Source organism: Rattus rattus, chromosome 3 (assembly GCF_011064425.1).
Source record: "Rattus rattus isolate New Zealand chromosome 3, Rrattus_CSIRO_v1, whole genome shotgun sequence".
Classification (NCBI taxonomy): Eukaryota; Metazoa; Chordata; class Mammalia; order Rodentia; family Muridae; genus Rattus; species Rattus rattus.
In genome coordinates this window covers 126944974-126967792 of record NC_046156.1, presented here as the reverse complement: position 1 = coordinate 126967792, position 22819 = coordinate 126944974, and the positions used below count along the sequence as shown (strand labels likewise).

Sequence of the window (22819 nt, the reverse complement as noted above, 5' to 3'; positions counted from 1 at the left end):
TTCCGTCTAGCCACCAGGATCCAAGCACGATCCACGCCCCCCCCCACCCCAAAACACTGCTCACCACCTGCTTCAGGGTTGACTCGAGGCCTCTGTTTATTCTGCTTTATTCATTCAGACACCAGAGTGTAAACTGAAGAACAAAGCCGCCCCTCACCACCCACACATTCCCCGACAGTAAAGAGCGAAGGTCTACCTGGAAACAGTTCTACCAGGAACACTCTGCAGCTCTAGTACACTGACCTCAACGTGAAGAATAGCAATGGTGTCTCCACTGTGCAAAGTGGGGAGGCTGCAGGGATTGGCCAGCACTGAAAACAAGACGATGTTCCCAGCTGCAAGTGTTGAAAGCTCAAATAAGAGGCTCAGATAACACAAGGACTAAAGCCCTGCCTGTCATTCCGTCTTGGAATCTCTTCTCAGAAACTGCACTTCCTGCTTCATCTCGACAATGACCCTGAACTGAGAAAGCCACACTGGCCTGCCCATGCATTCAACAATCTGGTCCAGCCAAAACCCACCTTGCCGAAACGCACAGGGAGGGCGACTTACGGGCAGGACCTATCCCACTGTTAATGAGGAGTAAATAGGAAACATCTAAGCTTTAAGTTTTATTTACTGACCACAAAAGGGAAAGTAAATGATTTTCAAACTGTCTCAGCACTAATCCATGGCCTCTAAAACATGCAAATAACACAGGGCCAGCTCCAATTGAAACTCTGTCATAATAACAACTGCTGAATTTATGTAATGCTTTGTCAAACCTTTTTAAAGACACAGACTAATGGGTGCAATAATTGTTTTAAAAGATACACATGAATTGTATTCTCCTTATACTAAGATGAAAAAAAAAAAAAAAAACCCAAGTTGAGAGGTTTAAAAGTTTGCCAGAGACACAGAGATGCAAAGGAAAATGATTCCTTGACAAACTATGTTTGCTGACACAAAACTCCTGCTAAGATTCAGCCCTTAATCATTGCCTGTCAATCCACGGCTTCAAGATTACTGTAAGTCTCTCACTTATATCTTGATGTCCTAACAAACTGAACCATGCATATATCATGGTTAAATCTTGTTTCCATATTTGGCACACTCCCTAGGACACTATAATTCTATTTATAACACGGTTCTTTATCCTGATTCTGTGAACATAGTGAAATGCTCCCCACGGCCAGGAGTGGGTATGAACAAGACATTCAAACAGCCGAACGTTCTCATTAACCAATGCCTTGCCTGTGGTTGAATTTATAACTTTCCAATAGCTGGAGGCAACGTGATTTATATTCACACTAAAAATAATACTGCAATTTAAAACTGATTCATTGCTATAAGTCTCTGGGATTCTACTGTGTTCGAGAGCCACAATTATGACCTGTGATTACCCCTGCAACTCGGAAGGACACACACGCATTCAGGTATCTTTATAGTGAACACTGAAGTTGTTTCTTAAAAAATCTTAAGAAAGTGTGGGCTGAAAAAGCTGTCTCAGGAGCTAAGAGCTTGCACAGCTCCTGTGAAGGACAGAGTTCAGTTCCCAGCACTAACCGGGACAGTTCACAACCTGTAACTCCAGCTGCAGGAAACCTTACACCTCTGGCCTCCAAGAGTGCCTGAACTCACACCAGCCGGCCCACACAGTTATACACATAATTAAAAATAAATTTCCTTTTAAATTCTAATAAAAACACATTATTTCTCATTTGTCTTTTCCTAAACCATTTGAGAAACGAGCCCAAGTGACTACACAAATAGACAAGAGGACTGGGAGAGAAAGCTCAGTGGGCTGGAGTGCTTCCCTGTAAGCATGAGGATTTGAGTTCGAATCCCCAGGCCCAGTTAAAAAGCCTGCTGTGGCCACAGGCTCCTGTCAGCACAGCACAATGAGAGGTGGGAAAGGAGGACTGCTGGGTTTGTGGCTGCCAAACCAGCTCTGTCTCAAGAGAATAAGGCAGACGGTGACAGAAAGGACTCTGGCTTCCACACCGGATACAATGTGCACACACATTCACAAATGAAACACTCTGCTCCTGGAGTTAAAATATATTTCTTTTCTTTATAGCTTATGTGGAAAAATGACTTGACACAAATTAAATACTCTTATACATTAATCTTCCTGGTGGGGTGAGGTATTAAGGATACCCATCCCCATGTCTGCCACTGCCACCCTCCCCTTACGCTCAGAACAAAAAAGAAAGGTTCCGGGTTATCTGCAGATAGAATGCAGTCAGATGAATGCTCTTGGATTTTCACTCTCTCATAGGAGATCTGGAAGGTTTTGGAATTTTTTTGACCAAATGAAACTCAAAAAGTGTAGCAGATGTTAATTAAATCCACATATCAAAAATTTTTTTCTAAGCCCTTCCTCATTGCAAAGGGTCATTCCTGCTGGTTTAGTCTAGCACAATTTGTGAATAAATCTAACATTTAATAATTGATTGGGTCGGAGAGTGCTACATCTCACTATACAGCATATATATTTATATTCCAGCTCTTGGCTGGAGCTCCCTATGTAGACCAGGCTTGCCTCAAACTTACAGGATCCATTTCCCTGGCTCCTGAGAACTGGGAGTAAAGGCATGCCCCAGTACCTCCTGCCTGATGATTTAATTTTATACTTTGATAGCAAGACTACTTAAATTCTTCAGAAGATTGCTGTAAGTGCACAAAGACAACCTCAGAGAAAAGTCACTTTGAAAGAAGAGCAGATGAGCAGGTGGTGTGGATGCGAAGGCTGTGCTTTTGTTCCTTCCAACTCCATGAACGGCTTTACCTTGCTTCCTCTTTGGGGGGGGGGGGTGAGACAGGGTCTCTGTAGACAAACTGACCTGGAAGGTACTATGTAAGCCAGGCTGGCATCTCCTGACTTCCTGCGATTACAGGTGTGAGCCACCATGCCTGGCTAGCACGCTCCTTTATTACGCAGGATGCCAGGAAGAATTAGCTCTTTTACTAGCAATTCCAAGTACATCTATTCCAACTAAATCGCTAAGCTGAAGGTCTGCCCATCAGTGCTGACTGTGACAGATGCGCACCTTAAAATGTAAGTGGCTAACTTTCCACTCTGCTTGGAAAAGCGGACTGAGGCAAACCTACCCTAGACTTAGAATACGAATTCAAGAGCGGAGCTGAGACTCTAGCACCGTAGTAGAATATTTGCCTCCAGCCTACAAAAGGCCATAGGTTCAATGCCAAGCACCCCCCAAAGGAAAAAAATAGACCTAAAACATCTTCTGATTGTAAAGAAAGGACAACTGGTGATTCAAAATACCTCTCAGTAGAAGGTTAACAGACCTGGGGGTCTGAAAGTTCTGTGTTTAGAATTTAAATTTAAAATAATTTGGAAAAAAAATAAAATTCAAACAACAGTTGAGTCACAGAGCCACATTTCAAACACATGATTACAGGTGCTTCCTGGTTGCAGTATGACAGTCTAGACAGAATCATGTCCGCCCCTGGAGATAATACTGGATGTTATTCTGAATTTCTGGTACCTTGATTTCTGTGAACTTAGATGCCCCTGTTTATAAAATATACATCTACTGCAACTGAAATCAAAATATTCAAAATTTAATCAAATAATGTATAAACAGCAAAATCAGGTTTATCTAAGAAGGGATATACTATTAGTACAATAACGGACAGGCATGTGCCTCATACCTGTCACCTAGCATCCAGGAGGCTGAGGCAGGCGGCCAGTCCAAGCCTGTCTCAAAATACCACACAGCAAAAAAAATCTGAAGGTGCAATTCCATATTTTGTTCTATGCCCTTCCCTGGGGACCATGGAAGTTTTGAGAGTTGGGCCGAAGGGGCACAAATGCCAACTGAACAACCAGGAGAGTTCCCTGTGCTCACCCTCCACATTCCTTTAGAAGCCCCAGAGGACAGGCTCCTCCAAACAGCCCATGCTCTGACCACATCTATTTTTAAAGGGCCTTAAAAGATTACCAAAATGTCTTTCTCGAACTGTATATACCGTCATTAGACACTGCAAGCCCCCAGCCTACAAGATCTCGACATGCTAACAGATGCTAAAGGAACACGATTCTTGTCCAAAACGAAGGCTTTTCCTCATAAGCATCAAAATAAAATGCTTCAAAAGCACATGGAAGTTTCAGAACAATACTAAGACAGCAACCTGTTAAAACAACAATCGAAGAGGCCTCACTTTTAGCCAGGCTGCCGCACAGATCTCCAAGGTCTCAGAATGAACTCCTCTTGGCCCTCCTGGCCAGAAGCATGCCCAGGGACTTTACCCTCTTCAACAGCTGCTCCTAGGGAGCCAGGAAATTTACTGAACCCAGTCTTTACTGCATCCACAGTCAGCCTCCAGTGAGGAGTGAACCAACAGCCCCCACAGAAGTCACAAAACCAGGTCAGAGTTGCTATGCGCTGTGTGGCATAACTCGCGTTCCCAGGGTCCCTGCCTAACTTGGAGATGCAGGAGCACCAGGAACTCAGATCTGAACAGAGCAGTAAAATTTTGCTCAAACCTGAATTTCTTTTGTATTGTTGTTTTAAAAAAAGAATGTTATTGCAGAATGGGTTCCTTTTCTTCCGGGTCTGTCTGCTCCTACTGACTCTCTGCCACAACCAGGGTGCCTCCCCTTTCCCAATGCCCCACCTCTTGCCACATTTATAAAAAAGAAAAAAAAAAGTGGCACATTCCCTCTCCCCTAGCTTCTCCTAGTAAGGCCTGGAAACTGGAGGAAATTCAAATCAAATTAGTTGCACATTAAAAAATAAACAGACAAGCAATCAAGGGTGCCCACCCAACAAAAGCCCTCACCAGTTCCAAAATATGATTAAGCCTGGGAGGGAAGAGGGGGAGGGGGACTAGCCGGGATGGAGATAAACGTGTGCATTTTTGGCCCCAGCGTCAGCCTCATCGCGCGGCCAAATTCTACATTTTGTTTAAAGAAAACGCTGGGCCTGAGAGAAAAGAAAATAAAAAGTTGTAACTTTTAAGGAAGTCTGCAATCCGCACTGTCTGGATAAAATGCCAGTGCTTCCTTCGTCTGGGATCGCCGGGTGGGAGCCGAGATTCGAAAAATCTCCAACCCCAGCGGCTCACTCCGGGAAGGCGCCCGGCCAGCGGCGCCGCCCGGCGGCCCAGCCAGGTCTCTCGGGACGCTCGCAGAGTCCCCCCAGGCTCCCGCGGCCAGGCGCTGAGGACGCTAGGCGGGCATGGCCCCGGGCCCCGCTTTCCGCGAGGGCTGACAGGCCCTTCCCACGGCGGCTCGTTCCTGCCTGCCATCCGAACCAGACGGTCCCCGCGGCCCGCCCAGCCCGCCCGCCGCCTCGGGGCGCGGATTCCACCCGCTGGGTCCCCCGGCCGCCCCACCCCCGGCAGGGGCGCCCCTCGAGCCTGACCGACTGACCCGCGCTCCGCTGGCCCACACGCACCGGGTCGTCCTCTGCTTCCCGCCGCGCCCCGCTCCCCCGCCCGAGCCTGCAGCCGCCTGGCTCGCCGAGTCCAGCCGCGGCCGCCGGTTCCCGCCCCCAGCCCGGGGGGAGCCCAGGGGGCAGGACGGGGAGGGAGGACGTGGCGCGCAGAGGTGGCCAGAGGCGGGCGGGGAGTGTCCCCAAGAGGCCCTGGCGGGGGCGGGGGCGACCGGTCATCCAGGGACCCTCCCCGCTAGCATCCCGGGTCCCGGGTCGCAGCCCGGCACCCCCGAGGGGGCCGAGGCAGCCCCGACTCCCAGCTCTTCGCGCACGCATGCCCTCCTCCCTCCACCATATGGAAATCTACAGCCTCCCAAAGTGACACGTCGAAGATTCCTCGGCCTGGCCGCGCGCCCTCCCCCTCCCGGGCAGCGGTCCTGCCGCGGGGATCTGGGCGGGGGAGCGGATTCCTCGGAGCGACTGCCCGGGGAGGAGGGGAACTCCGAGCCCCGCATCCTCCGCTTTCTTCCCCGGCAAGCGGGGGCAGGAGGGGCCGCCCCCTACCCGGCCGGGAGCTTCAGTCAGCCCAGCGGTCGCGGAGCGACCGGGACTCCGCAGCCAAGTTTTCCTCGGGCATCCCCGAGTGCTCCGGGGCCGGGAGCGCACTCGGGCGGACTCGGTGTCCGGCCCGGGCTCCGAAGCGCAGGGACCCGAGAGCGACTGTGGGTGGCAAGTCCCCCTGCAGCCCGCCGCTCTCGCACGCCTTACCTCCCCTCAGGCTGAAACGGGGCTCCGGGCGCCCGCAATCCGGGTCGCCCACGCCGTCCCAGCCAGCCGCCCGCCGGATCCCCGCCGCCCCCTGCGCCGCTCGCGCCGCTCCCGCCGCTGCTCTCCGCCGCCTCCTCGGGCCGCCGCCGCTGCTCAAATAACTACCAGGAGGGTTTGATGGGGGATTCCGCCATGTCAATGATGTCGGGACCACATGGGGATTCGGGCCCCGCCCACTGCCGTAAGCCTCCCAGTACACGCGCAGATACAAGTGCAAGCTCGCTGTAACTTGGAGAGGCCTCCCTTTTCCCCTAAGCCACGCCAGGCTACACACAGCGGGACTTCTCTAATCTGAGCTGAAGAGAGCTAGGAGATTCCTAATGAGATTCTGAAGGTGGAATCATCACTATAAATGCAGTATTTGCTCAGTAATTATTAAAGCTGTCTTGTTATTTTTCACTTATAATACATGTTTCCTCTTCCAGCTGTAAATCCCAGAAGAATCTGTCAGTGATTTTTGTCACTCTTTTAACTTCCCAGCATTTTGCCTGAGCAAACTTTATGACACCAAAATATAAATGTCTATTTTTCCCTTTCAGTTGCGGGTAGGCACCATTACTTGCAAGAATAAAGACTGGTTCATTTTAGTTTTTATTAATATTTAGCTTGGGCATACTTTATTGCTGTTGTATGCGTGAATGTGTGTGTGACCTCAGGTACACACATGCCATGGCTTTTGTGTGGGTAAGAAACTTAAAAGTTCCTGTCTGCCTTACACGGGTTCTGGGAATCCAATTCTGGTTGTCAGGCTTGGAGGGCGAGTGCCTTAACACACTGATCTGTCGTGTTGACCCTAAAGACTATTTCTTGGTGTTTATCTGGATTGTATATATCAAATGCAAAAGGATCCACTAGCTGTTGATTGTGTATGAATTAAATATGTACCATATTCCTGTTGTATAGGCTCTGTCAAAGGTTAAGGGCCTGTGCCATACTGCCCACAAATAGAAAAATGTTTCTGGAGGCAGGGATATTAGATCAAATAAATAACTCTCCTCTATTACTTAGGTATCCTGTATAACTTCACCAGCATTTACAATTATAGTGTTCCACAAAGACCAAAGAGGACCTGTCACTCTGATTGGCTTTAAAAAAAAAAAAAAACTAACAGGAAATACTACTTTATTAAAGCCCAAGGAAAGACATGAACCCTAACAAATGGTTCTTTTCCTTGTGGGATTTACAATTCTCTTTTGTGTTTAAGATATTGAGTACGGGGGTCTGGAGAGATGGCTCAGTGGTTAAGAGCACTGACTGCTCTTCCAGAGGAACTGAGTTCAATTCCCAGGAACCACATGGTGGCTCACAACCATCTGCAATGGGATCCAATGCCCTCTTCTGGTGTGTCTGAAGAGAACAACAGTGTATCACATACATGAAATAAATAAATCTTTTAGACAAAAAAAGATAATACAGACAAGCTGAACCCTCTCTCTACAATGACTCTTTTCATGTCAATGTCTCCAAAGGGTTCTTGTAAACTACAAATAATCCTAGATCTTAACCCTATCTGGAAAGGAAACATGCTTTCAAAGCAGTGGTTTCCCCAGTGCCCACAGAGCTGGACTCCCATGCTTCAAGCTCTGGCTATGCATTCTAGGTTTGGATCAAGGCTCTGTCTTCCCCTAGGCTTGCCTTTCAGCCTACTTTAACTCCCCAGGCTGCCAGAGACATTCCTGACCCCTGTACATGCCTTCTTCCTCTCTGTCCAAGGTCATCTTACTCATCCCAACTTGGTCCCTCCCAGCCTCTGGCCTGTAACTGTTTCCTCCTTAATTATTTTCCGTTCTCATATTGCTCAGAAGCTGTCATTTGTCCATTCCACTTGGCTGAGTGCTGTTCATTTCTTTTTCTCTATATCAACCTAGAACTGTCCTTTGAATGTAGAGCCGCTGCCCCCCTTTTGATGGCTATATTGATTGTAAAGCATGTGGGAAAACTTGAAGGACTAAATAAATGTGCAGAGGAAGAAAGGTTAAATCCAGGTATAAAGGACAAGCTAGCAAAGAAGATCAGAGCAGACAAGATCCACAAGTGGACAGACATTTCTGCCTATTTCTCCCAGCAGATCTACTGGATTTCTCTTTCTTGAGAAGAGTCATTGTAGCCAGGTGTTGTGACGCCTTCCTAGTAACCCATCTGGAAGCTGAGAGAGGAGATCATCAGTCTGAGGCCAGTTGAAAAATAAGGGCTTGTCTCAAATCTCAGCTCTCAAGAAGAATCAATGCACACATGATGTGCTAACTTCAAAATGCTTGTCGGTATCTATGGTCTCCCTGTTTTAGGCAGCCTCTTAGCCCAGCCTCTGAGACCAGTTTAGCACTAGAAAAGAAACATAGTAAAAGCTTGGAAAACATAGCAAATACATGTACACTGTGTGTAAGGAAAAGCAGAGTGTCCTAACCACACACAAGTTACTAATGGCCCCTGAGCCTGAATTTTCTTATAAAATGATGCCATTGTTTCCTGCTAAAACCACAATCTCCAGCACCTGATAATAAATAAATATTAAGGGGTTCATCCTTGAATGAATGACCGAGCGAATGAAGTCATCTCTCCTAGAGCTGTTAATGAGACAGAAAAAAATAGAAGCTTCAAAGAAAAAGACGGACTTTTGATCAAGGCTCCTGACTACTGAGGGAGTTAACTTTCATACAATGGGAAACATTGGGTTTATTGAGGCATGAACGGATGGAAATGGGTTTCCAGGTTGATTGTTTTCACAGTGGGATATCAAACAAAGTGCCAGCGAGAGAGGCCGATTCTGAACCTAGTTGGGAAATGATGAAGACTGGGTCCAGAGTCATGTTTCCGGAAGTGGGAAGAAGGGCCTCAAGCCAGAGCGATCAGATAGATCCACTACCAAGTGTCAGCCATCTGGGCCCCCTGCCCTGCATTCCAAATTATGAAACCATGCTTACAGTTAGGTCGATGCTCCAGAGGAGGTTAGGTTTTACTTAAATCCAAAAATAGTGTCCAAATGAAGATGCTTCAAAATTAAGATGATAACACAGTACCCAGGTTGTGAAACATTCTGTCACCACATGGAGAGGGTTGGTTACCTCACACAAAGCAACAGGAAGCAAAGTTAGACTTCTCTGGTCTGGATTTACATAGTAACAAAAGGTAAGCAACACTGACCTAAGGGGAAACAGGAAGGGTATAGCCTTGCACCTCTGTGATCTGCAGCTTTTGGACCTAGGAGGCTTTTAAAGGTGGATGTGGCTAAGATACCCAGCTTCCTACAAGCCGGGCTGTTGCCCAGCCTCAGCATCCTTCCTCCCAGGGTAGCTGAGGCTACTGCATAGGCAGGCACAGGCTTGCTCTCATTCTGAAACCTGATCTTAGCTTCAGATAGAAAACATTATACAATTTAGAACCAGAACTGGTGTCCACTTTTGGACGAATGCTGACAAAACGCCAATCAACCTTTTTCGAAGAGCATTCAGAATGTACTAGATTACTCAGTAAAGAACTCTCAGTTGGGTTCTCAGTACAGTATAAGACGAACATGGCCACTTCAATGAAACAGCTTCCTCCCGAACAATTTAGCTGGGTAAAGTCTTCTTCACTGTTGGGCAAGGCTAATCGTGAATAAATTTTAGACGAATGTTAAAAAAAAAAAAAAAAAAAGAAGCAAAACATCCGCCCAGTAAGATCTGCCCCCACAGTTATCAGGATTAAGAAAAAAGCTAAATGCTTGCCAGGTCTCATGCTTTTGAGCCCTGAGTCAGCCCCTGTGCAGGTTAGAAATAAATCTTGAGGCGCTAGCCATATTGTTTTAGGACAGGTCCTCTCGTTGGCCTAGAACTTTCCAAGTAGGCCAGGCTGACGGGATCCTCCTGTCTCCTCCTTTTCTGAACTAGGATGGTAAGTATATGCCACCAAGGGCAGCTTTCTGTGTGGGTGCAAGGGGTCAAACCCAGGTTTTCACAATACAGCACAAGCACTTTACCAAGTGTTTTCTCACCAGCCCTCAGGACTTACTTTATATCCCAAAGCAGCATCGATTCATCCACATCCTAAGACCTGAGAAGCCAACCTTAGAGCAAAGACCACCAAAAAAAGGGGGGGGTGCTTCTTGGTTCATCATCAGCTCAATTCCAAAGGAAGGCTTCTAAAACTGCTTCTCTGTAATGCTTACCCTGCCTCTGCCTGGGGGGCAAGGGGGGACGACACAGACAAACTGACAATACTCACCTTTCACCCCCTGCTAGTAATCCCTCAAGCGTCTATTCTCCTGAATGCATCTGTGACACACAGATGGTTCCAAGGATCTTCCACGACATCCGGGGACCGGTTTGTTCATCTCTGAAAGCTAGGTAGTCACTTTCCGTTCTTAGCATTTTAGACAGGATCCAAATGTGACCATAAATAGGGGTTCCTGTTCTGACCTCAATTTGGATGAAACTCTTGTTAGTCAAATACGATGTTAATTTTGTTAGTAAATTTCTCATCCTATTAACTCGTGATTTTGTGCCACAAAAACACGTCAAGATGCATACCGTGTATACAGCTGATATCATCTTAATGTTAACTTGTTAATTGATGGGATACTTAATTTTATTAAATTTCATTTATGTTGCATCCTCTCATTTCAGCTAATTAAGGCGTTTGGAGTGCAGCCACTAATGGCTGGTGTTGGTTGTCAACCTGACAGAACATAGAATCACCTGAGAGATGAGCCTCTCGGGCACAACCGTAGGTGATTACCCTGATTATGTTAATTGATGTGGGCAGATTCATCTTAATTGTGGGTGTGGCCATTCCTGGGCAAAGGATCCTGAACTAACAAACTGACTACTAACGAGCCTTTATTGTTCTGTGGTTTTTGATATCATTGTTTTGTTTTGGGTTTCTTGTGGAACAGGGTTTCTTGTGGACAGGGTTTCTCAGTGACACTGGTCAGGACTGTGACTGTCCTAGACTTACTCGTTTGGTAGGCTAGGCCAGTCTCGAACTCACACAGAGCCACCTGCCTCTGCCCTCCCGAGTGCTGGGATTAAAGGCATGTGCCACCACAGCAGGCTCGTTCTGTGTTTCTTAGCTGTGGAAGCAGTGTGATGAGCTGCTCTAAGCTCCTACTGCCTTCTCCTTCCTGCCCTGATAGCCTCTAGCCTTGAACTGTGGGCCAAAAGAAATTGCCCTTGTCAGGGAGTTTTATTACAGCAATAGGAGAAGTTAGGACAACCAACAAGCCTCCTTTCTTAGTGTTTTGACATTGATCAGCCTGATAAGAATGATTTCCATGGGGTCACACAAGTCATCATTAAAACCACAAAGTCAAGGCCACACCAGAGCAAACCGTTTTCTTGAGACATCGTGAAGCATCTGACTACATCTATCACGCCGACTTGCTCTGAACTGTGTCACCTCAGGAAAAGTTGGTCCAATTATGTCTGAGTGGTGATGGCCATCTCTCCTGCCCACGTGCCATTTGATTTGCTACTGTGATAACTTTCTCTTCCCACAGAGTCGAGGCTACTAAATGATGGGCTTATATGTTCCTTCCTAGCTGCTGTGGATTCAGTATGCTTTGGGGAGAGGGGTCTGTCCTGGTCACTTGGATAGTCTATGAAAGAATGCCATATACTAGGTGGCTTAAACATCACAAATGTATTCCTGATGGCCCTGAATGCAGACTGACGCACTGATCTTTTGATCAATTGATCTTTTGTAGGGTAAGGGCTAGATTCTGACTATGTGTCCATGAAGAAGAGAGAAAGGAAGGTCAAGAAAGAAGGGAAGGGAGATCACATGTCAATGGAAGGGCATCGCTCTCAATATTCTAAGTCTTTCTCAATCATGAACTACTCACCTCCAACGCTGGAGGTTGAGATTAGGGGGAAGTGCAAGTGTTTCTTCAAAGAGAAATAAAACCGAGAAAACTACTTAGTTCGAACAACATGACTCTACTATGAATAGTTCTGGCCAAGGAAAGATGCTGAAATTTGCCCTTAAAACAACACACTTAGGGCTGGAGAGATGGCTCAGCGGTTAAGAGCACCGACTGCTCTTCCAGAGGTCATGAGTTCAATTCCCAGCAACCACATGGTGGCTCACAACCATCTGTAAAGAGATCCGATGCCCTCTTCTGGTGTGTGTGAAGACAGCTACAGTGTACTTATATATAATAAATGAATAAATCTTTAAAAAAAAAAACAACGCACTTAATTTCAGAGACAACGGGGCTAATCTGACTTGCAAAGGGTGAGACACAATAGTTAAAATTGTTTCTCATCTTTTAAGAAAAGTGTTGGTCTGGAGAGATGGCTCAGTGGTTAGGAACACTGACTATTCCTCCAGAGGTCCTGAGTTCAATTCCCAGCAACCACACAGTGGCTCACAACCATCTCTAATGGGATCCGATCCCTCTTCTGGTGTGTCTGAAGAAGGAAACAATGTACTCACATACATGAAACAAATCTTTAAAATAGAATAGAAAATCCTTTTAAAAAAAGTGTTTATTATTTACCATCATTCTTGTTATTATTATTGTGTGTGTGTGATGTACACACCTGTGTGCTTGGGGACGTAGGTATTGGAGGATCGACATGTCCTGCAATGGCCAGAGGTCAGAGGACAGTCATGAGGGAGTCATGACAAACTTGGCTGCATGTGCTTTTATGTACCTGCAGGTCCTCCATCTCTTACATAGCCACACCATTTGCCTTAGTTCTCCTAAGTACAGACTCTAACATTTCCTACTAATTACTGTATCTCCAACCTTGCCAGCCAGAGTGTCTAATATGAATGCATTAACACCAGTAAATATTCTTTCTCTGTTCTGAAAACTATTATAGGACTTTAGAAGTAGTACAAGAATTTTCCAATTCTTTCTAGAAGTGTCCTGTGTGTTTGTGGGCAACTTTTTCAGTTTGCTAATGCCGGAGAGCAGTATAAGATGACTTGGACACCCAGCCTCTTCCACATCTCTGCATAAGGTAAAACTATCTTCTGACAGACTGTTTCTCCGTGCCATATTTAGTTATACTGATAACCAATGAAAGAGCCCTTGGCTTCCAATATATTATGGTCGTTGTTCATTAACTCACTGAGCACCCACCACAACGCAGATGCTACTAATGGATTAGGGATTATAGATATGAGTCTTATGGTCTTAGGGAGACAATACATTAGCAATGTATAACTCCACATTGAGGAAGAGATCTAGGCCGAGATAGACCAACAAAGGAGAGGGCAGGAGATTGATCAGCCAGGAAACTCTCTCCACAGCAATGAGGCATTAGATAAAGCCTGCTGGGGTGAGGAGAAAGAGGAGGTTCTGACACTCAAGACAATGCAGAGCAAAAGCAGAAAGCAGTGACAGGGAAGGGGGAGGCTGAGGCTGAGGAGAACGTGCCAGTTAGACAGCTTCAATTCCAGTGGTTTTCAGATTGAGCGACTGGTGACACCGTACTGCTGAACAGTTAGATCATGTAAAGCTTTGCTGGTCAGGGTTCAGCTCCTCTCAGAAAACCTAACACACACTTTACCTGCTTGCTTACTTATCTTTGAAGCAGTCTCATGTAGCTCAGGCTTGACCTCACTATACCTTGAACTCCTGATTCTTTTGACTCCACCTTCCATTGGCTGGGGTCCTGGTTGTATACCACAAGCTCACATTTATGTGCTACTGGGCACGGAACCCAAGGCTTCATGACTGCCATCCAAGCCTTGTAACAGCTAAGCGACATCTCTAGCTCCCAAGACAGATTTTACAAAGGGGAATCCCGCCATTTGACTCCTACAAAATTATTCCTCTGCCCAGGTACCTGGGCATCAGGCAGAGAGGCCTCTCCCTTGGGATCAGGTAAGCGACGGTCTCTCAGTTTGGACTAGAGATGGAGAGTAATAAATGAGATAGGGATGTCTGGCAGGACAGACCCAAGCCACTGATTTGTCACTGGAGGTCAGGAGACATGTAAAGAAATTACTTTTTCAATTTCCACTTGTCCTGGGAACACAGACACTAACTAATTCCGGAAGGCTAACCAGGTAAAGAGCCAAGGCCAAGCTGTGGTGGAGTCCAGCGTGCCTCTCTCAGTCCATGAGCCATGACTGGGAAGGACAGCTGTGACTCACTCCACCACAGTAGTCCTAGGCTCTCAGCACATGGAGCTTCTCAGGGATAAGACTTCTCCCCAGCCTTTCACAGATTTTTCCACACCAACCATCCAGAGACCTTCAGACACTCAAGCCCAACCTTAGACCCAGTCTGTACTCCAAACAAATACCTCAGTGATGAGCAAAGATTTGCATTCCATCCTAGTTAGAGAAAAACCCGATACTGTTAATCTTATCAAATGGAAAGGGCACTTGGTGAACAGTCCAGCAGCTTAGCTGTTACCATGACAACCTTACTTCTCTGGAACCCAGACTGTATCTGATCTATCCAGAGAACTGAACATCAGAATTCCTTTACTTCTGATGTCTGGATCCTGGATGTAAATGAGTGAACTATCTTCTTTGATAGCCCAAACATGTCTGTATTTTGTCCGAAAAGATATCATAAGACTTAGTCTTACTACAGCTCTAGACGGATCTACTAGCTCAGTAACACTGTCAGTCAGATGAACCTGATACACCTTGGGTTTTGTTGCGCATGTGTGACTCTAGTGACTTATTCTCCTCTGCCCCTCAGAAGGACAACTATTCGCAAGTTTCCATGTAGATTTCTATGCTGCTGGTCTGACATCACTGAATTCTGTGATATTATAAAGATGATGTTTCTCTGATCAGGAATCTGAGTTTGAACACATGGTCAGGGTTTAGCCTCCGGGCACATAGATGACCAAGGATTCAAATAGTTTGGCCATCTTCAAATTTTAGTCACAGGGTCATGGCATCAACATTGAAATTAGACACATTTTTATTAAGACATTATATTCTATGTGGTGACAGATTTCTGTGTTGGTTACAAGTTAGCACTGATGTCTGTCATGTAGAGAAGTTGATCTTTTTGGGGGGATTTTTTAAATTTACATTTAAATATTATTCCCTTTCCCGGTTTCCCCTCCAGAAACCCGCTATCCCATCCCCCACTTCCTGCTTCTATGAGGGTGCTCCCTCACCTACGCACCCACCCACTCCCTCCCACCTCCCCGCCCTGACATTCCCCTACACTGGGGCATCAAGCCTTGACAGGACCAAGGACCTCTCCTCCCACTGATGCCCAACAAGGCCATCCTCTGCTACATATGTGGATGGAGCCATAGGTCCATCCCTGTGTTTTCTTGGGATGGTGATTTAGCCCCTGGGAGCTCTGGGCATCTGCAATAGTGCCTGGTTTTGGTGTCTGTATATGGGATGGATCCCCGGGCAATGTAGAGAGGTTAATCTTAATAGTTACTGGCAAAGTTCAATGACTACCTTTTGGGTTCACCTTCTTTCAGTGATCCTTATGGAAAAGTCCTTAACAACTTACTTTGTTCTCAGGAGTTTGGCTCAAGAAACAGTTTCTTTCTTGATGAAGTGATACACTCTCTTTATTTAACAGGAATAAGGTCATTTATTTTGGTCCCTTTTTGTCTTGGCAGCTAAGAAAGTCAGAGATAAATTTTGCTCCCAATTACTGCAATTATCCTTAGCCTAGGGTTTCTGGTTAGACCATTCTTCCTCCGTCTTTATTACGTAAATCTTATTCATTTTTTTTCATTGGATCTTTATTTTAGTGAACTGTTTTATCTGAGTGTGTGCTGTTCTATCCTTAGGAGAGGTAGGTATATTACTTTGGGCTATTTTGGTTTCAAGGGACAAGAATATCATTCAAAGAGGCCAAATAAAATTCACATACACACACAGACACAGACACAGACACAGACACACACACACACACACACACACACAAACACACACAAACACACAAACACACATACACATATACATGAAACATCCTGGCTTAGCACTCCTGAGTCATAACAATACTAATATTACATTAAACTAATTGTAGTCATTTTCAAAGTTCTTTAGTTCATAGATAAAGAAAAGTATACGTTATGTAACTTTTAGTTTATTGTTAAGACTATAATAGAATCACAACATTTCTTCCTCCTCTCTCCTCCCTCCAGGCTCTCCTGTGTATCACTCCCCAGCCTTCCTCAAATTCATGGCCTCGTTCTTTACTCATAGTGCATGCTTATAGGTATGTACATCTATGTTCCTAAGTACAGCCTGCTCAGTCCACATCACGCATGTCTTTAGGGCTGACTATCTGTCACTGGACAACCAATTAGTGTGCCTTTCCCTGGGGAAGGCCACCTCTCCTGCTCCCGGGTGTCCTCAGTTGCCTGTCGTTCTTTGGGTAGGGTTGAGGCGTTGTGGGCTTTGGTTTGTCTACTTTGGGCAGTCATGGTGGTGAGACTCTTTGGGTTCAGCTTCTGATATTACTGGGAGACACTCTCTTACAGCAAACTTGCCAGTCCTCTGGCTCCTACAGCCTTTCTGCCCTACTGTCCCAAATGTTCCCCAAGTCTTAAGTTCAAGAGAGTTTCGTAGGTGGATTGGGACAGGGTCTTTTGTATCCCTGTGCTGACCTGTGGTTTTGACTCTTCATGTAGATGATCTTCAACTTCCTATCCTCCTGACTCTACCTTCCAGGTGCTGAGACTATAGGTGGGCACCACTAACCCTGCAGTGCTAGAGCAGAAACCCAGGCCCATCTGCACTCTCCCAGCTGAGCTGCATCCAAGCCATTTTTTTTTTTTGAGACAAGATTTCTCTGTGTGGTCGGGAAGCCTAGCTGTCCTGGAGTTCACTTTATAGACCAGGCTGGGATCTGAGATTAAAGGTGTGTGGTCACCGTGGCACAGCTACTTATTCTTGTTAGAGTAAATTTGACTTCTTGACATGCTTCACGAACAACATTTGCTACCTGCCCTAATAATCATTATCCCCAGGAAGAGGGATAAGCTTCAACTTTAGGTTTCTCATCAGGTGGTTTGTAACCTGAGTGAGATTATCTTGAAGATTATATTGAAAGATATATAGCTATTGATATAGATATATGAATATGAAGTGTGATCAAGTGCTATATTAGAGTTTGTCAGGATCGATAGACTGTATATATGAAAGAGAGACAGAGAGTGGGGAGAGATTTTCAAGACATAAGTTCGCACAAACCACAGAAGAGTCTAGCAGACTGGAGCCCCAGAGAAGTCTCAGCTCAAGTGCAAAGACAGTGCACAGAAGTCCTTCTGGGAGGATAGCAGTCATTTCTGCTTTACCCAAGTGTTCAACTGATTGCATGAAGCCCACTTACATTATACAGGGCAAGCTGCTTTACTGGGAGTTCTGATTTAAATGTTAATGTGACCAGAAGAAAGATGGAGGGTCTCTCAGCCTCCACAATGCAGTCCTTCCTTGTGGGGGGGGCTACTTATGAGAACAGAGCTTTCATTTCAACTAGCATCAGGCAGCTGATTTACCTACCCTCCCCCCCACATTTCCCCCTCTTCCTTCAAGAGAAATAGAAATCCACAGATTGCCAGTGACAACATTGTATCAACCTCCTCTGCCTAAAGATGAAAATCACAGAAAAGAATCTTAAAGCCTGTGCGGAGTTACAATGACCCTTTAGGATACTGGCGTTCCACCTGTAGAAGTTTGCTGGCTTACCAAATAGCTCCTTGTCCCTGTCTTAGTAACTGGTCCTTGATTCGCTGGGACTTTTTGAGCAGTTAGTAAATGGGGTTGGCCTCTTCAGTAGTGATTTTAGAGCTCTACACACTTCACCTTTTCGGTTTGCACTGCACCCTTACCACTCTGCAGGGACTCGAGCCTAGTTACAAGTCTGAAAGCGAAGAACCATGCTAGCATCGCCTTGCATAGCAACCAACCTGTGGGGGTAGAGGGGGTCATAGCTGTTTCCTCAACAATGTAGGGCCAACGGCCTTAGATATGGTGGGAGAGCATTAGTCCTTGAGTGGGAAGAACAATTACACTGAGATTTTCTTCCAAGAGGTTGGTTTGTGTTTATTCTGGAAGCTGCAACAGAAATCTTACCTGATGCAGAAAACCAGGAACCCAGAAGGGGGGGATGTGCAGTTCCAGTAGCTCAAAGGCTGTGAGACCCAGGAGAGCTGAAAGGGTGCCGTGTGTCAGGCTGCACTGTGTTATATCGTCATCTGTTTTATTTTATACTCTTTGTACATGTTCATCATACAGAATGGTGAGTTTCTCTCCGACATTTTCATATACCTGTATCTTGTACTAGGCTCATTTTCGTTCTCCTGTCCTCCGAGACACATCTCAGTATAAAGCCCAGCAGATCTGAGATGTAAGAAGAGCCGATGTACCAGTTCCCATGTGAAGGCAGGAGACCAGTGCTGTAGCTCACTCCCTAGCCTCTTATCCAGGCTGACTGCAGGGCAATCTGTTTTATCCCAGCTATAGATTCAGACTCATCTCATCCAAAGACACCCTCGTGGACACTTCCAGAGTGATGGATACCTGGACAACCAATGGCTGTTTGCTGTTCTTATGTGCCCATCTGGCCAGGTCTGTGAAGGGAGCAGGGAAAATGTTCACTACTTACCACAGCTGTTCGTCTACTCCTGGTAGCAAAATGCTCTAATTCCAGATCTTAAATATTCATATCACATTGTTCAGGGAAGGAGAGTGGCTTCTGATAGACTAGGGCAAAGAGTGTGGAAGGTCTGTTTTCCAGAAGTTCTGCTCAATACATCCTAGCCCTTGACTGGCTCTGACTATGTCACACATCGATTTCTAAGCCAGCTATAGTCTTTCTGCTCAATAGGAACAGTGATTCCTTTACCCATCTAGGCCTCCTGTGAAGTATGACACAGGGTCAACCTAAACCAGTTTTCCCCCTAACCAGAAAGAAACAATAAGGAGGAGCCTTCTAGAAGAAAATGTAGAGAAGCATTCCCAGAGCAGAGTGAGTAGCAAAGGGCATGGGCCAGGGAGGATGCAGAGGGGGCTGTGGTGACAGGAAAATGTGATGTGAGCACGCATGAACGGAACAGCGAGATGGAAGGCCCTGTGTAGACCTACTGTAATGATATAGGGCCGTTTTCTACACAGAGAACCAAGATCAAATTCCCCTCTGAGGGCCAGTGGGATTACTCAGTGGGTAACAGTGTGAGCTACCAAGCTTGGTTAACTGAGTCCAACCCTAGATGCCACATGGTAGAAGGAGGGAACTGTCTCCTGCAAGTCATCCTCTGACCTCCACACACATTGTGTGGCACAACAGGTAGGTTTCCATAGTGTAGCACTTATCATGTTCACCCAACACGTGATATAGCTCACACAGGTAGACAGGCAAACACACACAGACACACATACTCTCTCCCTCCCTCCCTCTCCTCTCCCTCCCCCTCCCCCCTCTCCCTCTCCCCCCTCTCCCCTCTCTCCCCTCTCTCCCCTCTCCCCTCTCCCCTCTCCCCTCTCCCTCTCTCCCCACACACACACATAGAAATTAAAACAACTTAAAAGTAACCATGTTGATTTTTGTGGACAAAGTTCCACGAACAGTCTTTGCATGTGCTAAATAAGATTTAATCAACTTATTTCATCAATGGGATCATATTGCCAAATTGATTCCTGGATACCTCATGGCTTTCACTGATGAATCTATCCTAACCCAAAGCTTTCTTCTAACTCCCAAAGCAATCAACTATTTTTCTTTCCTTATGTCACACTCCTGTAGATTGCTGTCTGTAAGCAGGTGAGGGCAGGTGAAAAACAAGGCTAGAGCCTGTGATTGGACAGTAGAGAAGGAGGGCGGGCTGAGGGTTTTTGAGAGGCGGGAGAGATAGGAGAGAAGGGAGAAGGAAGGAAGATGGAGGAAGAGAAGGATGACCCAGATATGTGTAGCTTTAAAGAGCCACAGGTAGCTATGAATATCTTATAAGGGATGGATAATTACAGGACAATTTATCTTATCTAGGTGGGCAGTTTATATCGGTATCAATTGGCTCTGAGTTTATTGTGTGGACCTTTTGTGGGGTGAGAATTTACTGATATAAATCTGATTGATAAATTACAAGCCTCTAGAGTTCTGATTTTACCAGGTGACTGGGATTTGTGACTATAGCAACAGGGGGCAGATAGCTAGGAATGTGAGCAGAGTCTGCAACAAGAGAGCCACCGCATTGGCGGTCCCCGCATGGGGCTAGCCTTGGAGGCAGAGAGACCACTGGGGCCAGTGAATAGCCAGTGCTAGCATGGGATGGTGCATTCTTTTTTATTACTTAACACAACACACTCTTAGTCAATTCTATTCTCTTAAAACATTTGCACCCACTTGGTGGTCTGTATTTTTAAGTTGACCTGGCCTATCTCGCTCACAGTGACCAGGCTGGTCAAAAATACACAGACCGTTTGTTTCTTCAGGAACTATCTGAGCTCTTCTTGCTCCCTTTCTGAGATGAGTACCCCCAAGGCTTTGTCTTCCCCTCTCACCCATCCACACACACACTTTAGCTCCAGCCCTTCCCCCAACACACACCATAAATTCACACCTATGTATTTTTGCTATATAATTTTATCTTCAAAACAAAAACTCTTGGCAGTGTATTTCCAACTACCTTTCATTAAACAGAGTTACACCACTTTTATAACCTTCCTAGCCAGACCGTTGGTGATACTAGACATAGGCTCAGAAGCAATTTCCACTCTGCATTCGTTTTGTTAATTTGTTCTTCCACTTATTTTGCATTACTTTAAGTGTCTGGGCAATCTAGAGGGATAGGGTAATTTAACCTCAAGTGAGCAGATACTTGCCATGAGAAGCTGAGACTTCTTACCCTACTGCCTGGAATGCACTAATAAAGACTCATTGTTTCAGGCTCATTGCCTTCTTCCTGCCGTTTATTCTTAAAATGTAAATAACCCAGGGTAGACAACACATTGCTAAGCAGCGCTGGAGTGCGGGAGGGCTGTAGAATTAGGTTAATTAATAGCTTCATTTATAGGGAGCTGCCCCTGAGCTGTGGACTCCTCACAAGGGCCCCTGAGGTCAGGGCTGTAGACTGTTGACATTCCCACAGTGAAGAAAAGGATAGGATCCTTGGGCCCTCACCTGGGAATCCAGCCACTCCTGCCTGAACCTCCCAGCCAGCCTTCTCTAATTCTGCCCTATTTGCAAGTGAAGTTAGTGCAGGAGAGCATAGAGGAGGACTGGAGGTTAGGAGAAGACGGACTCCATCTATGCAACTGGGTGGGACGTTTCTGTGGTTTGGCTGCTTTGGGGTCACCTATGCTCCTTTACGTAACCCCTCACGTGACCGTTCTCCGTAAGTAACTGCAATAAACTCAGTTGCCGTCCAAGTTTGATGTTGGAGGAATCATACTTTGGTTTAAGGGTGGTGTCAACACTTGTTTCCGCAGGGAAAGAGTTCCCAGATCCACTCCACAGGACAACTCTGAATAGACTGGTCAATGTTGAACGGGGTCTGCCCTGGCAAACCATGAGCTGCACTGGGTGGGCCTAATGCTTGGTTTTCCACAGTGTCTTCTACTTAGTCTCGTTCTAGGCACACAGACACAAGTTACAACTAAGCTTCTTGCCCTGGAGAAATTCAATTGCGACAGGAAGATAGGAACAAACAATGCTTGTAAGCAGACAGTGTACTGTGTTAGAGGAAGAAGCGTTCTAAAAAGATGAACACTTTTAGGTAGACTCCTTCCTTCTTTCTTCCTCGGAAAGGGTCTACTGTAGTCCTGGCTAGCCTTGAGCCCTTGAATTTCAGATCTCCCACCTCTACTTCCTAGATGCGTGGATTACAACCATGTTATATGTGGTGCTGGAGATCGAACCCATGACCTTATGCACTCTAGGCTGATAACCCACTGACTGAGCTAGTCCCAACCTTCTTATAAAGGTATCTATAGGAAGACTACTCCAGGCCATGGGAAGAAGCAGTGGGAGGTCACTGAGTGGAAGTGCCCTGCCTTTTCAAGAAATAACAAGAAGGGCCATATATTTAGAGTGCTCAGAGCGAGCGAGGAAACCGTAGCAGGAGGAAATGTTAGGAGGAGAGATGCTGGAAAGTTCCGTAGGTTCCACCGTGCAGGGCACTGAATGAGCGATGCTCTCCACCGGCCCGGGCATTTGAACACTTGGTGCCTAGATGGTGGCACTGTTTGGGAAGGTTATGGATCCTTTAGGCAGAACAGTCTTGTTGGAGGAAATCTGTACTAGGAACAGGCTTTGAGAGTTTATAGCCTGATCCCATTTCCAGTTCACTCTCTGTGTTTTCTGGGAATGGTTGAAAAATCTATCTCTCAGCTTCCGGCTTGGGATACCTGCTGCCATGCCTCCCTGCCATTAAGGACTCTCCTGTCAGCAAAAAGGACTCTCTTCATCAGTCTCTTTTGGGCATAGTGCTTATCATAGCGCTAAAAGGGAGTTCATACACACAGTGAGACTGGGGGGCCTCCGGAAGTGTAGGGCTATGGCAAGGATGGCCTGAACGGACTTAACTTTAAGGTGGTCATGCTGGATGCTGTTGAAGAATGGACAGTCCAGAAGGGACAGAGCAGGAGGATGCTGGCGAGTTCTAGGAGTCGTGTGAGGGCACCTCAGCCGAGTGTGTTCCATCCAGCGTGGCGGGAAGTGACAGGATTCCAGATCCAACCGG

At 46.2% G+C, this 22819-nt stretch overlaps 1 protein-coding gene across 1 annotated transcript in view; it reads right to left on the bottom strand.

Moving 5' to 3' along the window:
* The window catches only part of Fndc3b (fibronectin type III domain containing 3B), a 326000-nt gene extending 320498 nt beyond the window's left edge, over positions 1 to 5502 (bottom strand). Inside the window, exon 1 of the mRNA XM_032898582.1 lies at positions 5381 to 5502. The gene's annotated coding sequence lies outside the window, so the exon portion shown is untranslated. The remainder of the gene's footprint in view (positions 1 to 5380) is intronic.
* Between the last annotated feature and the right edge of the window lie 17317 nt (positions 5503 to 22819).